Source organism: Arvicola amphibius, chromosome 3 (assembly GCF_903992535.2).
Source record: "Arvicola amphibius chromosome 3, mArvAmp1.2, whole genome shotgun sequence".
Classification (NCBI taxonomy): Eukaryota; Metazoa; Chordata; class Mammalia; order Rodentia; family Cricetidae; genus Arvicola; species Arvicola amphibius.
In genome coordinates, this window is record NC_052049.1 from 178,216,472 (window position 1) to 178,233,832 (window position 17,361).

Here is a 17,361-nt window from a genome sequence, read left to right on the forward strand (position 1 = left end):
CTGGGTTTTGATCCTACCACATGAACTGGCTTTGAGGGAGCCTAGTCTGTTTAGATGCGCACCTTCCTGGTCCTGGATGGAGGGGGGAGGACCTTGGACTTCCCGAAGGGCAGGGAACCCTGACTGCTCCTTGGACTGGAAAGGGAGGGGGAGGGGAGGGGAGGGAGAGGAGGAAGGGGGAGGAAAATGGGAGGTGGGGAGGAGGCAGAAATTTTTAATAATATATATACATATATATGTGTGTGTGTGTGTGTGTATAATTCTGATGCAGCTTAGGACCTTCTGGCCACAGCGGGTTGGGTCCTTCTTTATCAATTAATAATAAAGGTACTCCCTGACAGACACTTATAGGCCAATAAGATTTATACAATTTCTCAATCAAGACTTTGGTCACAGATGACTCTAGGTTCTGTCAAGTTGACAAAGCTAACTATGAGACTGGACCTATTCGTTTCTCTTTTATAGTCCGTTCTGGGACTCTGGCCGACAGAATGATGTCATACTCACTTAATAAGGTAAGGTGGGTCTTCCTACCTCAACAAACCCAGTCTAAAACCTCTTTAACAGACATGCCAAATGATTCATCCTGTCAAGCTGGAAATCAATATCAACAATGTATTTAGCCTTCTACTTTGCTGCTGATTTTTACCCTTGCTCTCACTCGAAGGTGCTCTGCCAGCCTCTGCTGTTCTCTCAGGCTCTCCTTCATGACTCTTCAATGGGCCTATAAAATCCCTCACAACATCAGGGTCTAATAGACTTCTTAGTTACTTGAATCAAGCTTTTCAAAAACTGAATTCAGCCTTGTGCTACTCTATGGAGAACAAAGACCATTATCCATTTTGGCTTGAACGGCAGGGTCCATTCCCACCTCACCCCAAGATGGAGATTCAAGCTTCAGTGATCCCTCCACTGCTCAAGTTTCCTGTTAACCCATTGCTATGCAGGAGAACCCATGACATGCTACACCTGGAAGCTCTGCCTCTGTGACTTTAATTTACATCACATAACTATCCCACATTAGGACAAAAGTAGTAACCTGGCTACATATTATGCATTCCATTTATACCGTCATAAACTTGTTTTAAATTCAGTACCCACCAAGCCCCTTGAATACTATATAAGACCATTGGTGTGTCTATTTACTTCCAACTTCCAAGTGAAATTATCAAAGTTTTAATGGCATAGCACTGCATGAGAGCATTAGTATAATATTTCTAAATCAATCAATCAATCAATATGCTTCAACTTTTACTAGGTCATCTATGAGCAATAAAGGCCTCAAAGATTCAAATTAATGAAATGTTGAAACAGAATGTCTGATAACCTGAGAAAATGCCCAAGCATAAATCAGAGACTTAGGGAGGCTGAGTCAAGTTATTCCTGACACCTGGCTGCCAGTTTATGCACAATTTATCCAGCATCTTTGAAACTTTCCACTTAATGAGGCATACAGTAAGGAGAAAAATGAGTAGGGAATGTACAATACATTCAGAAAAGGTAGCAATTCAATTTATAAATCTGCATCGCCCCACCATCTGGAGGTGCCAGATTGGCAGGGCTTCTAGTCAGCATTCTGTGTGTTATCCATGCTTCACAAAGCAAGAAAGGAAACCTCTCAGCATTCTGGGACGCTCAGAATGAAGGATTCCTTCAGCGTGTTGATGGCCAATCTGCATTATCTCCTTTAAAATAGCTTTTTCCTATTGTACTTCTTTCAAGAGAGTGGGAGGCAAATAGTATAAATTGCCTTCCCTTTTGGATAACAGTGAATACTCAGGCATGAAGTATTCACCAGTTAGTCCTGAGGGTACACTGTCATTCTCTCCTGAAGCCTCTTGCCCCTGAGGCGTTTAAAATACAGGAACTCCACCGTTGAGGTTGAGGTACGGTGAGTTCCTCGTTTGTCTGTGAAAGTACTAGCATTACAGCGAGCAGGAGAGGGAAGCTAAGTGAATACATAAAGGAATTATGCTCAGTTTCAGGCATTCCTTTCTCTCTGTCTTGAATTAACCTTGGACAGTTCTCTTGTCCATTGATATGCATCCATTTGAAAGACCTAGATGTTAACACTCATTAGCTGTAACCTTTGGCAAAATACTCTCTTATTTATCTTATCAGTCTTAGTACATAGATAGTAAAACCCTTTAATCATGCTGATAAAAGGAATGAAGAATAGAATGAATTTACTTCTGATAAAGTAAGCAGCTGCAGTAAAGCTCAAAAACCAGTCACGTTTGTTTGCAGTGAAACAGCACCTGCAGATCCTCAATGCTGATGGGGTTTAAGATACATATAGCTCAGCGTTTGCTGATGGACACATTCAACTCTGGGATCTCCTATACATCTGCAATTATGGGTTTTTAACACATGTAAGAATGAACTTTTTGAGATGTCACTCTACTGAGCAAGAGTATCAACGGGATGGTGAAAAGGATCAGAAAGAAAACTGAAGATGCCATGTGGCAAGAATATACTGGAAGGATGGAGAAGTCCTGTCTCAGTTGATGAAATATAGAAAATTCTAGGATCCACACAGACAATAAATGGCAGGGAATGATGATGAATTTTAACACCCCCAAAAGATAAAAATCAAACTAGGGATTTGATTTCTGAGTCATAAATCAAAGTAATAAGAAAAATAAAGCAAGAGTGACTTCCAAGGAACAATCTGTATATAATTTTCGAGTACTGTGGTGCTTTGAATCGGAATGACTCCTGCAGACTCTTCTGTGAATGCTTGGACCGTAGGGAGTGGGACTTAGGAGGTGTTGCCTTGTTGGAGTAGGAAGTGTGTCACTGTGGAGAAAGTGTGTCACTATGGAGGAGGGCTTTGAGGTCTCCTAAGTTCAAGTTTGGCCAGTGTGGCTCCCAGTCTCCTTCTGTTGCCTGTAGATCAAGATGTAGAACTCTTAGCTCCTTCTCAGCACCAGGTCTGCCTGCATGCTGCCATGCTTCTCACCATGAGAATAATGGACTAAAACTTTCAAGTATAAACCAGCCTCAATTAAATATTTTCTTTATAAGAGTTGCCATGGTCATGGTGTCTCTTCACAGCAATAGAAACCCTAACTAAGACAAATACTAAACTTTTAAAAAGGAAACCCAAACAGTAATGGTCCTGCTCCTAAGGCTGATTTAGTTCTGTTTTGTTTCTGATGCTGAAGAGATCATTTTATATCTAATAGAAACTACAGTTGAAATCTGTCCTTGAATATCGCGGGGTATATTCAGAAAGTGGTAGAAGTTGCCATTCACATCCTGAGAGCATGGTGCAGGAGGCTGAGTCATATCACTCTGGTACGTTCTTAATGGGTGCTTGTGTGGGTGACTGCAGGAGACACACAGAGGTGGGATGCCACTGAAATGATCCGAACTGAAACGTGATCATTTCGAACTTGCCAAAGTGCAAACAGCATTTGAGTTGAAAGCTCTGTGAAATGAAGGTGAATTGGAGCAACAAAGAACCTTAAGGTTTAGCATGGAATAAAAATATTCAAATCAAATATATAGTTTGCATATTTTCTCATATGTGCATATGTGATTAATCTCTGGAGAACATTTATTCCAGCCTGCAGTCAATAAAAGGAGAGATAGATGCCTATAGGACAAAAGATGCAAAGTTTCACCACAATAAAAGCTGTACCCTTTCTTGTTTCCTCCAGAGGGCTGTCCCTGTCTGGTAGTTCTGGTGTGTGTGTGTGTGTGTGTGTGTGTGTGTGTGTGTGTAAGAGAGAGAGTATGTGTATTTGTTGAGTATTTACTTGTGTGTGTGTAACATGTGTATGTCTGGTGAGTATGTGTGTGATGAAGCATATGCATGAACGCCGTGAGCGTATGCATGTGTGTGGTGAGTGTATGTGTGCGTGTAGCATGTATGTGTGGTGAGTGTGTGTGTGTATGATGAGTGTATATGTGTGTGTTGAGTATTCATGTGCCTGTGTGTGGTGAGTGTGTGCCTGTGTGTGGTGAGTTTGTGTGTGTGTGTGTGTGTGTGTGTGTGTGTTTGTGAATGCAGGCACATGTGTGGGTGTCACAGAAGAGCACCATATATTGATTATTACCAGAAGGTTCTCTTGTTGCTGCTACAAATACCAGGCTAGTTTGTCCCTCAAGCTTCCGGGGCTGGGGGTCTCCTGTCTTTACTTCCTCTTTGCCATAGGAGTACTGGAAATACAGATTTATGTGAGCTCTGTGGAAGCAAACTCAAATCGGCACTAATATGGCAAACCTTTTCCTTTTTACATGCACTCATCCCTAGGTTAATCTTTCATATGACACAAGATGACTGACTTTCCCGTCCCTTTCTTGAAGCCATGATATTATCAGGACTCACCTGCCTCTTGTATGAATCATTTATTTTCTACTACATACTATGAGTGTGATCAGGGGTTGATTATTCTTATGTAAGAATCAAGGTGCCTTGCCTTATAGGGAGCTGTCTCTTAAAGACTGCGTGCATGCGTGTACATGCATGTGTATGTATTCATGTGTCTGGGCATGCATGTGATTTTTATTTTGTCTGGTTGCTCTGTGACAATAGGTTCTCTTGGATAATCACATGCTGTCTGGAAGAACATATGCAAGTTCCGCATCTTTTATTATGAGCATTACTTGTCAAAGACTTCTACATTATTAATATTCACAAATGGTTACAGGGATGAAAATTATAAGCATTCACTGGTAAGATAAGAGGTGTGAGAGGTTCTTGTTCTTAAGAAAACAATTCAGGTGCTGGAGAGACAACTCAGCGATTCAGAACAGTACTTGATGTTCTCCCAGAGGACCTGATATCTGTTCCCAGCACCCATGTCAGGCAACACGCAACGACCTGTAACGTCAGCTCCAGGGACTTCCATGCCTTCTTCCAGCCTTCCCAGATATCACATGCGCATACCCCAGATACCTGAACTCACATGTGCATACCCCACACAGAGACATACGCATCATCACTAGAATCCTGACCCACCAAACAGATGGTTCAGGTCATAGCTATGGATGGTGAGTAAGAAGCATAAGTTCACTACACAAAGTAAAAAGCTTTGCTCCTAGGACAGGAATATGTGGAAATGAGAGAAGAAAACACAAAACAGGAAAGAGAACACCACTGAGTGCTCTTTGGGCTCATGAAAGCCAAAGACAGCGATTGTCAATTGTCATCAGCAATTAATAAGGGAATTATTTATGTTTCTATTAACCTGATTTCTATGGGATGCCTACTGTGTGACATGTTCATTTCTCTGGTGCCTCTCATAACAGAGACACCACCGTCTAGTCAAGGCCTCACAAGAGCAGGCAGACTCCTTTGCAAGCACTAGCCCTCAGGGTTCCAGTCACACAGTAAATGTCCAGCCAAGTCTAACAAGCGTAAGTGTTCAGTCCAGAACCACTGACCTATGTAGTGATATTTTATTTATGCTATAACAAATAAAACTTGCCTGAAGACCAAAGTGTGGAGCTAAGTCACTAGTAGCCATAGAGGCCAGGCAGAGGCAGCATACAACTTTAATCCCAGCACTCGGGAGACAGAGGCAGATGGATCTCTGTGAGTTCAAGGCCACCCTGGGCTAAGTGAGATTAAATCTGTGTTACTGAAACAGAGTTCTCACAAAGGTGCTGTCAGCACTTGGGGTCACAGGCCTTTAATCCCAGCACTAGGGAAGTGGAGGCAGGAGTTCTGTGCCTGGGCAGAGAGAGGAATATAAGGCAGGAGGAGACAGGAGCTCAGCGCAGTCTGACAATTTGAAGACGTGAATGCAGTCTGCAGATTCATAGGGACAGGATCGCCTCTTAGGTCTGAGCATTGGTAGAGGTAAGAACTCTAGTGACTGGCCACTCTGTTTCTCTGATCCTACAGCTTTCACCCCCTCATAGTTGACTCTGAGTTTTTATTATTAATACCAACTAATGCTTAAGGACAGTCAGAGAGGTAATTATGTGACACGTGGGTCTGCATTTTATATAAAGAAATGACCCCCCCTGATAGTGAATTCGAATGATGCTTCCCAACTTGGGGAGGGGTAGAGTTTTCCTCCCTGTACAAGGGAATACTGATAAATTTTGGTCATAGCATGGGAAGAGTGTAGCTTGCTGCTAGCATCTTATATAGGAGCTCTCAGAGTTGACCACTAAATATTCCATTAATCACAGGACAATTCCCCACAACAGAACATTATGCAGCTCCTAACACTAACACCGATGCCATTAACACTGATGCTAAGGCAGAATCACGAAGCAGAAAGTTCAAAGTCATCTTGTTATCTCAGAAAATACAGAACCAGGAGTGCAAGGGATTGGGTGACTGAAGCAGAAATGCTCAACTCGGCAAAATGGCAATGAAAGACAGAACCCCAAATTTTGAGAAGATCGCTCAAGTCACAGTGTGAATCAAAAGAGGCAGCCCTTGAGGGTGTCAATATAGTAAATTCTGGGGGAAAGCTTAGTATTATAAATTAGAGGACAATGGACAAAATCAAGCCAAGTCATAATACAAGACCCAATCCTTGTTATCAGCCCCTCTGCCCAGTGTCCCCTGTCTAAGAAAATCCAAATAAGTGCCTCTAAGAATCATGAGAAGAAAATTATATTGCTTAGTATGTGGTCCCTGCAGTCCCCTGAAGATAAGCTTTCCTCCAGTATATTAGGCATGATGTTATCTCATTCAGGTCAAAGTCAATCCTCACATCTAAAGTAGGATGGCCATTCTGTTTACTCATGCAGTATGCAGACTCCAATGTGAAGACATGTATGTAGAGGCTAGAGGCCAACCCTGGGTATCATTTCTCAGATGCTTTTCATCTTTTTTTTTTTTAGGAGGCTATCTGACTGACTTGGAACTTGCTGTTTAGATGAAGCTGCTAGCCAGAGAGTCCCAGTGCTCTGCCTGTCTCTACTCCCCAGCCTTGGGGTTTTAAGCAGGCTCCACAGCTGGCAATGTTGCATGGGTTCTGGGACCCATGCTCATGAGTGAAGCATGGTGCCAATTGAGCTATCACTTCAGACCTTAGAGGGAAATCTTTGGAGAGAAAGAAGTTTCATTTTTTTCTCACCTTGAAATCAAATTTCTTTATGTAAAAAAAATAATAACTGATTAAAACAAATCGCCACTGAAAACAACATTGACTGGCTTTTATCTCCTCTGTGGTTAAATGGGAGCAGATACCTACCGTTACGGGACTTAAGGGGCATTTCCAGTAATTCGGTTTTCAAACTCTGTCATGGTCTTGTCTCATCTCCCCTGACACTACTGTAACTGAAATTCTCTCCTCCTTTGGTAAGTTTAAATTCTATTAAATCTGATCTTTTCAATTAGTTCCAGTTACACACTTACAGGAGCGCTCCCCAAGGACACTGGAAGAGGCTCCTGGTGGGTAGTGAGGAAAAAAAATAAGAGCTAGACATCTGGGGAAGAACAATGTATTTTGTGATAATTTTTCTCCCCTTATGGCTCGAATTAAAGAGATAAGCGGCTGAATCAGGATGAGCACCTACAGAATAGCGACAGAGCTATCGGCAATGGGAGTCTTTAGAGACTGCCCCATTGATGAAATAGAGTAAGGACGGCAAACTCAGCTTGCTTTTATGTGAGCTTGAAAAGACCCCAAATAAGGAACTTTGATCATTTTCTGGTATCCAGATAAGTTTTCATTTCACTTGATTTTCAGTGGTCTTACTTATATCTTTTTGTATCAACTGAAGTAATTCTTGGCTGTCTTAGCTGTTTGTCCCTTTGAAATAGATCTTGGCAGACCTAACCTGCCATTAGCTATTATCTAGCACAATGACAAACTATGTGTCCCGCTTTAATCTCACCCTGTATATCAGTCCCTTCAGTCTTTGAATTATTTTCTAAATCTTCTTAGGATGCAACTGGAAAAGACTCACTTCTTTCTGGGTTAGTTCTGCTGGTGTCCCAGAAACTGAAATGCCGGGCACATGCACAGTGGTGTAGTAAATGCCCTTTTTCATAATGCTTCTATTTGATACCATTATCAAGTTTATGAGACAGATACAGAAAGAATTAACACCATATCTCACCAAGGGCAAAGCGTACAGTTCTTTGGCTACTTAAACCACATATTTTGACCCAGGAATTGTTTGTTTCCCTTGCTCCCTCTCTCCCTCTTCTCTCTCTCTCTCTCTCCCTCCCCCCCCCTTCCTCTCCTTCCATTCACTAAATGCTAAATGCTTAAGCAGACAGTAACTATTATCTGAGGTATTTTTCCTTGTGCTTGTACCGGGAGATTTATTTGAAAACATTGCTACAAGCCTCAACAGAGTTATCATATGTATAGTCATAGAGAGACCCAAACCTTGACATTGTATCCCTCAGATAGAAATAATAGATACATGTGTTATTATCTCAAAACTTCTCACTTACTTCACAGTTTCCGATGTTCCTCTTTTTCTGTTTGTTTGCTTTTGTTTTTGTTTCTCGAGACAGGGTTTATCTGTGTGTAGTCCAGACTATCCTGGAACTCACTTTGTAGGCCAGGCTGACCTCGAACTCACAAAGATCAGCACTCAGGAAAGAGCAGGAGGCAGATTTCTGTGAGTTCAAGGACAGCCTGGTCTATATAGTGAGTTCTGGGACAGCCAGAGCTACATATAGTGAGGCCCTGTCATAAAAAAACAAAATCAAAATAAACAAATAAATAGTACGATACTATTAAATTGCAAAAATGTTACAAAATGATTTCATAATGTTTTAAATAGGCTGCCTATCCTGACCTGAATACAGGTTGGATTCACTTGCTCCAAACACGGAGCTGCTCAGCCCTCAGGTTGTAACCCATAAGGATATCTGCTTTTTGGGTTCCTAATCCACGACTCTGTCTTCTTCAGCCTAGAGGACTCACTGCTGTCAGCTCAGTATTTTCTTTTGCTTTTCCTGAAGGACTATATCACTCTTAGAAAATAATACATTAATGGTTCTCTGCCCCCTCTTCAATAATCTAATTCATTCAATAAAAAATGGGCCTGGGAATTAGTATAGTTACATGGTAGAATGCTTGCCTAGAGTGTACAAGGCCTTCAGTTATATGTCCAACTCTCCCAACAGGTAAATATATAATAATACATAGGAGAGCAAATAGTTTGTTGTACCTATGTGTAGTGATGAGCTGCCGGCAGGCCTGCTTTTCATCCCACCCGGCTCCTGGTCACAGGCTAGCTTATGCCCCGAAATAACAACACACAAACTGTATTCATTTAAACACTGCCTGGCCCATTAGTTCCAGCCTCTTATTGTCTAATTCTCACATCTCGATTAACCCAATTTTAGTAATCTGTGTAGCATCACGAGAAGTGGCTTACCAGGAAGATTCTAGCCTGCATCCATCTCGGAGAAGAGAGTCATGGCGACTGCTTGAGGCATCTGACTAACTTCCCTCCTTCCCAGCATTCTGTTCTGTCTACTCCACCTATCTAAATCCTGCCCTATCAAAAAGCCAAGGCAGTTTCTTTATTAACCAATGAGAGTCCTCAATCACCTATGGGCCTTCTGCTATGCTAACATAGAACCTTTTGGCCTGACACCACACTTAGCAGCAGTGATACTTCCAACATTGTGAATCAGAGCAGATGCACTGAATTTGTTGGGTGCTCTGTGGAACTGAGCACCCTAGAACCTGCACCATGGGAATCTGTATCCCCTGGAACCTGACCTGCCATTCCCTGTCACTGGACACTTGCTTGGCCCAATGGAATCAACAGCTGCTGGCTGACAAGGGAAGATGTCATTTTACAGTTTGGCATCTAGCTGTATCTGGGGTTAGGCAAATACTCTGCCCACACTTATTCCTTATTCCCTGTTATTTGTTTATTTAATGTATATATGCTGTATGTGTGGGATATGCATACATGTGTGTCTGAGAGAGAGAGACAGAGAGAGACAGAGAGAGACAGAGACAGAGAGAAGAGGGCAAATGAGAACATTGGGTATCCTCCCCTTTTATTCTCTAGAGTATTCCCTTCGAACACGCCCTAGGGAACCATCTCTCTCTGCATCTTATACCCTGGGAGTGAGTGATAGGTGTATCCATTGCCTTTTGGAGGGTGCTTGGGATTAAACTCAGATCGTCACACTTGGTCCATTAAGTACTTTATTCACTAAGTCATTTCCCCACCCAGAGAACACTGATGTGTACATAACAAATTTAAAGGGCATTTTGTTAGAGAGAAAAGTGCATTTGCATTTACATCATGTTCACACTTAGCCATCAAGGGTCTAAGAACACCAGACCCTTGCTCCTATGTGCCGTGTGAGGAACACGAAACTCTTTACAGTTTACACATCACACATGTACCTCTGGCATGGGACAGCACTGCATAGTTTGGAAGAGTAGAGTATTTAACTATATCGAAATATGTTCTCTAATATATTATATATATATTTTATTATTGTTTTTGGTGTTGTTGATCTAAGCACTGTATTTCTCTCACCCTGCTTCCATATTTGTTCTCAGGCTGTCTCCTGACTATTGCAAGGCTCATCAAGTCTGGCAGAAATGAGAGCCAGGATCAATTCCTAGATGCCTGCACGCTGCTGCTTGACAGCATCCAGAGTTTCCAGGCTCTAGTAGATTACCAATTAGCTCTCCATTACCCAGACACCACAGGATCCCAACAGATCCCAGCAAAGAAAGACCTGGGTAACTTGTGTAAAGAGCACAGTGGCCTGAGTTTAGAAGGGCTGCATTTCACCTTCATCTTTGATGTTTTGGGATAGAAGGACTTTAAGCAAATTCCCTTCTTCATGAGTCTCAGATAAACATCTGTTGCACACAGCTGCCAGACAAGGAGAGTGTAAAGCAGTTTATGGCACGTGGTGACGTGGGTGGTCTGTGTTCTCTTGAGGTTCTGCAGGAATGACACATCACAATGTCTTCCTTTCTCCCTGTGTCCTGGCCTTACAAATGGGTAGGTGACCAGGTTTTATCAATTAGGCTGTTGTTCTGGCTAGTTTTATGCCACCTTGGCACAAGTGAATGCCACCTGAGAAGAGGAATCTCAATTAAGAAAATATCTCCATTAGAATGAGTGGCAGGCAACCCTGTAAAGCATTTTCTTAATTCCTGACTAATGGGGGAGGGCCCAGCCCACTATGGGTGATGTCATCCCTAGACAGGTGGTCCCAGGTTCTATAATGGAGGCAGAGCAAGTCATGGGGAGCAAGCCAGTAAGCAGCACTCCTCGGTGGCCTCTGCATGAGCTCCTGCCTCCAGGTTTGAGTTACTGGCATGACTTGCTTTGATGAGGAACAGTGATGTGGAAGAGTAAGCCAAATACACCGTTTCCTCCCCCGCTTGCTTTGTTAATGGTGTTCATCACAGCAATAGGAACCCTGACTAAAACCCCTGTCCTAATGTCAGCCTCTATGCCAAGCTTTCAGGAAGGAGAATTTCATCAGGAGCTTCCTCTGAGAACCACCCGTGAAGTGTGATATGCTATGCTCCTTTTATGCTTTTTTCCCCAGTATGGTGGCTGCTAGCTACACGCTGCTTTTAAGAAACTGGCCATTTCAGTTGAAACAGAATCTTAAGAGGAATTATACAATTTAGATATTTGAATTGTGCTAGTAACCACTGTTGGGTTACAGACCCAGCTAAAGCCTTCTCTCTGTTTCTCTGTCTCTCTCTGTGTTATTCTCTCTCTCTCTCTCTCTCTCTCTCCCTTCTCTCTCCTCCCCCCTCTCTCTCTCCCAACTCCCCAGATTCAATGTAGCCTTGAGTCTTAACTGGTACTTTGAGTGCTTTCACGCGGCCAGTGTCTGGCCTCTCTCTTGACTATTTTGTCTTTAGACCTAAATGTTCATGTTACCCCTTCAGGCCCCATCATGGCTGCCTGTGGCCATAATGCTTTTTTATCTCTTTTTGGGGTTTTGTTTTCTGTTTTGTTTGATTGTTTTTGACACAGGATGATGTGGGATTCCTTTCTGTATGCTGTGAACCACATCAACAGGATTTTACTGTGTAGCCCTGGCTGTTCTGGAATGAGCTGCTAGTGTCAAACCCACAGAGATCCACCTGCCACTGACTCCTGCATGCTAGGGTTAAAGGCTTCTGCCACTATGCCAAGCCACCATGTTCCTCTCTCTTCATGAGGCTCCCTTGAAGGGTGATTCAGCTAGGCCTCCTTTCTTGGAACTAACCATCTTCCATTTATAACAATTACAACTGGGGACAATACAATTTATAGTTTATTACTCGGTATTTTGCTTATTTGCTATTTGTTTTGCATTATAACTTATTCTTTGTGTGTTCAAGATGGCTTTGTGTGTACAGGCATTTTGCCACTAAGCTTGAAGACTTCAGTTGCATTCCTGAGACCCATGGTAGAGGGTCAGAAGTGACTAAATCTATTTTTCTTCTGATCTCTGCACTTGTTCAGTGCCAAGTGTATGCCAACACACATACCACACATATAGACAAAATAAGCTAACAGTATAATTTAAATAAAGGGGTGAATTTTTTAGGTCAGTTAGCTGAATATAGTATATATATTCAAGCTAGAGAACCTCCTGCCTCAGCCCCCTCCGTGCTATGATTAGATATGCGCCAGGTTGCTTATACTAGACCCAGACATATTTTATAAAATTTCTTTTTCCTGTGACCTGTTTAAATAGCACTTATCTCTGTTAGTTGAGCATTTTGAAGAATGTATCTGGGAGAACATCTTACTGCTATTTCTTAACTCTCTTAATATATTCTGTAGTTATTGGGCCGACTATATTTTCTTTTTCTTCTTAAACCACTCTTTGGGGTTATTGCTGAGGAGACATTTTGTCATGGAAATTTTCTGGGAAATAATTTACGTTATGTAACTTTCCAAGCTTATTTACATAATGGTGAGGCCTCGGCCCTGACAGCAGCTTCTCTGTGATCATTTCTCCCTCTCCAGGCTCACTCTGCAGACGTGCGTCATTCTTTCTCATTCACTGACCCATTTGGTGTCCAGGTTCTCTAAGAATAAACTGTGCTTTAAAATAATTTTGTTGTAATTACCTTCTTTACAAGTATTTGATTTTTATATCTCTTAATTCCTTCCCCTGGGATTTTTCTTTTCGGTTGGACTTTGGATGTGCTATATCACAAATGTTCTTGACTCCTCAGCTACTTAAAGGATTTAGATAGAAGAGATGTTGTCTCTCGAACTGACTTTATCTCATGCTGAGTTTGGGTGTATATCACCTAGTTTTTTAAAAATAATATTTCTTCTTTGGAACTTTTAAAACATTTTCTTTTGATCAAATGAAATTAACTGGGTTAATTTTTTACTACTAATTATCAAAGAGATTGTACTTAAACTTTTGGATAATAGAGTGGTACTATTATTGTCTAATTGTTATTTTTTATTTTTTTAATTATGCTTTAGATTTTCATATTTCACTCAAAGTACTATTAATCAAAACCTCTATAGTATCTATTTATTCATTTTGATTTTTTTAACCTAGAATTGGTTTAAAGAACTGCGTTTTCATGTTTTAAATTTTACTGGGTTTGACGTCTACATGTTTTGAAGCCACAGTTCATTAAAGAAAGATTAGTAACTTCCCGGGTTTCACTGTTGCTGTAGTTTGTAGTTGCCTAGACGTCACATTTCCTCTTCCCTTCAGTAGGATGCTGACTAAATGACCATACAATGGCCTTTTCCGTAGGCTGTTAATATCTGCTTCTATTTCTGTGAACTGACCTTGAGTATCTTTGCAGATTTCTCTCTCCCCGCCCCCTCTCTTTCTCTCCTTAGTTTATTAGCAAGGGATTCATTTTGGCCCCTCTGCCACATGCTAATCAGGTACTCTTCTGGGCTACATAACCCCTTTTCCCTGTACATCCCCACATAATTTATTCTTTCTACTTAATCATGTCTTAATATCTGTGGTCCATCCTCACGTTACCCCTTAACCCAGCACTTCCAAACGCCGGGAGTTGTATACCAAGATCTATTTTAGCTTCTGTATGTGAAAGAGACCATGTGGTGTTCTCTTTCTGTAACTGGTTTCCTTTATTCAATGCAATATCTTCTAGTCACTGCTTCGCCGAAAATAAGAATTTCATTCTAAATAATAGTCCATAGTCCATGGAGAACCCCATGGGAAGGGTCCCTAAGAACTTAAACATGGAGCCACCTGGTTATCTAGCCAAGGTTCTTCTGTGTATGTATTAAGGAAGTAAAACATCAAAGAGACCCCTGGGTCTACATGTTTCTTGTGATGCTGACACAGTGGTATGGAGCACACTGTGTGTGGTACCGGGGAAGCTTTGCCAACTCTGTTCCAGTGTAAATATGGTTTCAGAGTAAATATATCTCCGCATGGACAGTAACCATGGAAACATCTGCATCCCACTCCCTTCACGTGCAGGCCATCTCATCTGACACAGTCTGCAGATGCATTGTGCCTCTGATCACAGTCTGGTCAACACAGTTCCTGGCGTCACCTCCTAAGCACTTGATACCAGAAGAGCTGAGTTAATTATCAGTCTTATAGTATACAGAACTTACAGATTAAAACTCGTCATAAATTTAAATTAATGTAATTGTGAAATCATAATTTTCCACTCCTTCTGTCTCATACCACTGAGGTAAAGAGAATCTTACTGACAGCGGTCATATTTTATTGGTTTATTTATGTTAATTTTGTTAAATTTAGATTGAGAATGCTTACAATTCTTTATTACTTTAACCATAATGTTATACAAGGTAATAACATAAATAAAATAATATATATTAAATAATAATAAATCTGTAAAGAACAATGAACACAAATAAATAAAATATGTCAATATAGAATGATTTTTATTTTTTTCTAAAGATAAATTTAGTTATTTATGAGCCGGGCAGTGGTGGCGCACACCTTTAATCCCAGCACTCAGGAGGCAGAGGCAGGTGGATCTCTGAGTTCAAGGCCAGCCTGGTCTACAAAAGCTAGTTCCAGGACAGGCTCTAGAAACTACAGGGAAACCCTGTCTCGAAAAACCAAAAAAAAATTATTTATGTGTCTGCTTGTGTATATATGCAGGTACTTGTGTACACAAGAGGAAGGAGACAGAGCCCCTTGAGCTGGTGTTACAGAATAATTAAGCTGGTGTGGATTCTGGGAATCAAACACTGGTCCTCGGAAAGAGTAGAAAGAACTTTTAAAAACTGAAAGGCCCCTCAGTTTTCACGTCCAAAGTGTCATTCTCTGTGGCCCCCTGACTCTCTTCCACACATCTCATGTGACATCTCTTCAAAATCCTTGCTTTTGCCAACCCTAATATTCCATAAACATTTTCAAGTGAAAAAAAAAAACCAGTATCTAGATCCAAGCACAGGGTTAGATCCAGTCCTGCATGACACTCACGCAATGCACTGGGACATGTGGGGACAAACAACTTCCCACAGAGAGTTCTTGGGATTGGGAAAGGGACCATTTTTCTGTTTGTATCTGCTTTCTGTGCATGTCATTGTCTATTTCTCCTGCCATAATAAAATACCACACACTGAATAATTTGTAAATAGAGATTCATATTCTTCTGGGTTTGGAGGCTAGGCAGAACAAGACTGAGATCCTGCAGGCTTAGAGTCTGAGGAGGCGTGGTCTCTGAGTCCAAGGTAGTTTCCTGTGGCCCAGTCTTCACACTGCAGAAGGGGAGCCAGGACAGAGATGCCTTTGCTAGAGCTGGGGATGTAGGTCTGTTGGTAAAACGCTCCCCTTAGATATATGAGGCCGTAGGTTTAATCCCCTAACTAGGCATGATAGTACACAGCTGTAGTCCCATCCCTCAGGAGACAAGCAGGCAGGAAAGGTGTTCAAGGCTATCCTCAGCCACATAGTGAGTTCAAGGGCAGCCTGGACTCCATGAACATGCTTCAACTTTATAAATAAGAAAACTAACTTTATCTTATATGCATGACTTCATTATTCCATAACCTGTTAAGTCTCACTTTCAAAAGTTTTGGCCTTGGGGTTAACATTCCAATGCATGAATTTCAGAGGAATACTCCAAGTCAGTTTTGATGGACTCACAAGTGGACACTAAGCTTCTATTTTGTTATTGTTCAACCATCTTTCACAGATTTTCTGTTCATTCATGGATTAAAGGTCACCAGGGAGGGGTTGCAGATGGTTCAGTGGTTAAGAGCACTAACTGGTCTTCCGAAGGTCCCAGGTTCAATTCCCAGCACCTACATGGGTTCACAACCATGTGTAACCCCGGGCATCTGAATCTGTCATCTGGCCTCCATTGATCCAGGGCTCAGCACACACACAGTGCACAGACATACATGTAGACAAACACCCATAAACAGAAAAAATGTAAAATATTTCTTAATATAGGGAAATTTATTATTCTATAGACCAGGGTACCCTATTATGCACTATTGTAGTGAGTACGCAAGCAGGGCTGCTTTTTGTCCCGCCAGCTCCCACATGGCTAGCTTTACACCAGAAATAACAACACACAAATTGTATTCATTTAAACACTGCTTGGCCCATTATCTCTAGCCTCTTACTGGCTAACTCTCATATCTTGCTTAACCCATTTCTAAAAATCTGTGTAGCACCACAAGGTGGTGGCTTACCGGGAAAGATTCAGCATGTCTGACCTGGTGGCTGGCTTCATGGAGACTGAGTCACTGCCTTCTCTCTCCCACAATTCTGTTCTGTCTTCCCCGCCTACCTATGTTGTGACCTATCAGGCCAAGCAGTTTTCTTTATTAACCAATGAAAGTAACACATAGACAGATGACCCTCCTCCATCATTTCCCCCTTTTCTGTTTAAACAAAAAAGAAAGGCTTTAACTTTAATATAGTAAAATTACATATAACAAAACAGTTATGAAGCAAGAAGTACAGTCACAATATTTATATCTATTTTATTTTTTATCATAACTAAGGAAAACTATAACTATAACTAACCATTCTTTAACTCCATCAAAGACTCCAGAAGGATATAATATTATCTAAGTAAACAAGAAATAAGCAACTTCCAAACTCTAGAAATGACAGAGACATCTTGTGTCTGACTAGCCTCCAACTCATACCAATTCTCTTGCCTCAGCCTCTCAAATGCTGGGACTATAGGTAATCCCCATCCAATCACAGACTCCACATAAATAACTCCACCCTTTCACTGTGGGTCTGGTTCTGTACTCTATACTCTATACGCTAAGTCACAGTCATCTCTCCCTTCTCTCTAGTTTCCTCTCTTTTGTGCACCTCTTAACTTCCCAGAGCACAAGTGCAGTGGCAGCAGCAGACACCTGAGCTATCTACTATCAGTTTCAGAAATGGATGGAGTAGGGAGAGAAGTTTAATTGGCCAAACCGAGACCCATAAGTAATCAGTGGAGAGGAAAGCAAAGAATACCTGGCTGAAGA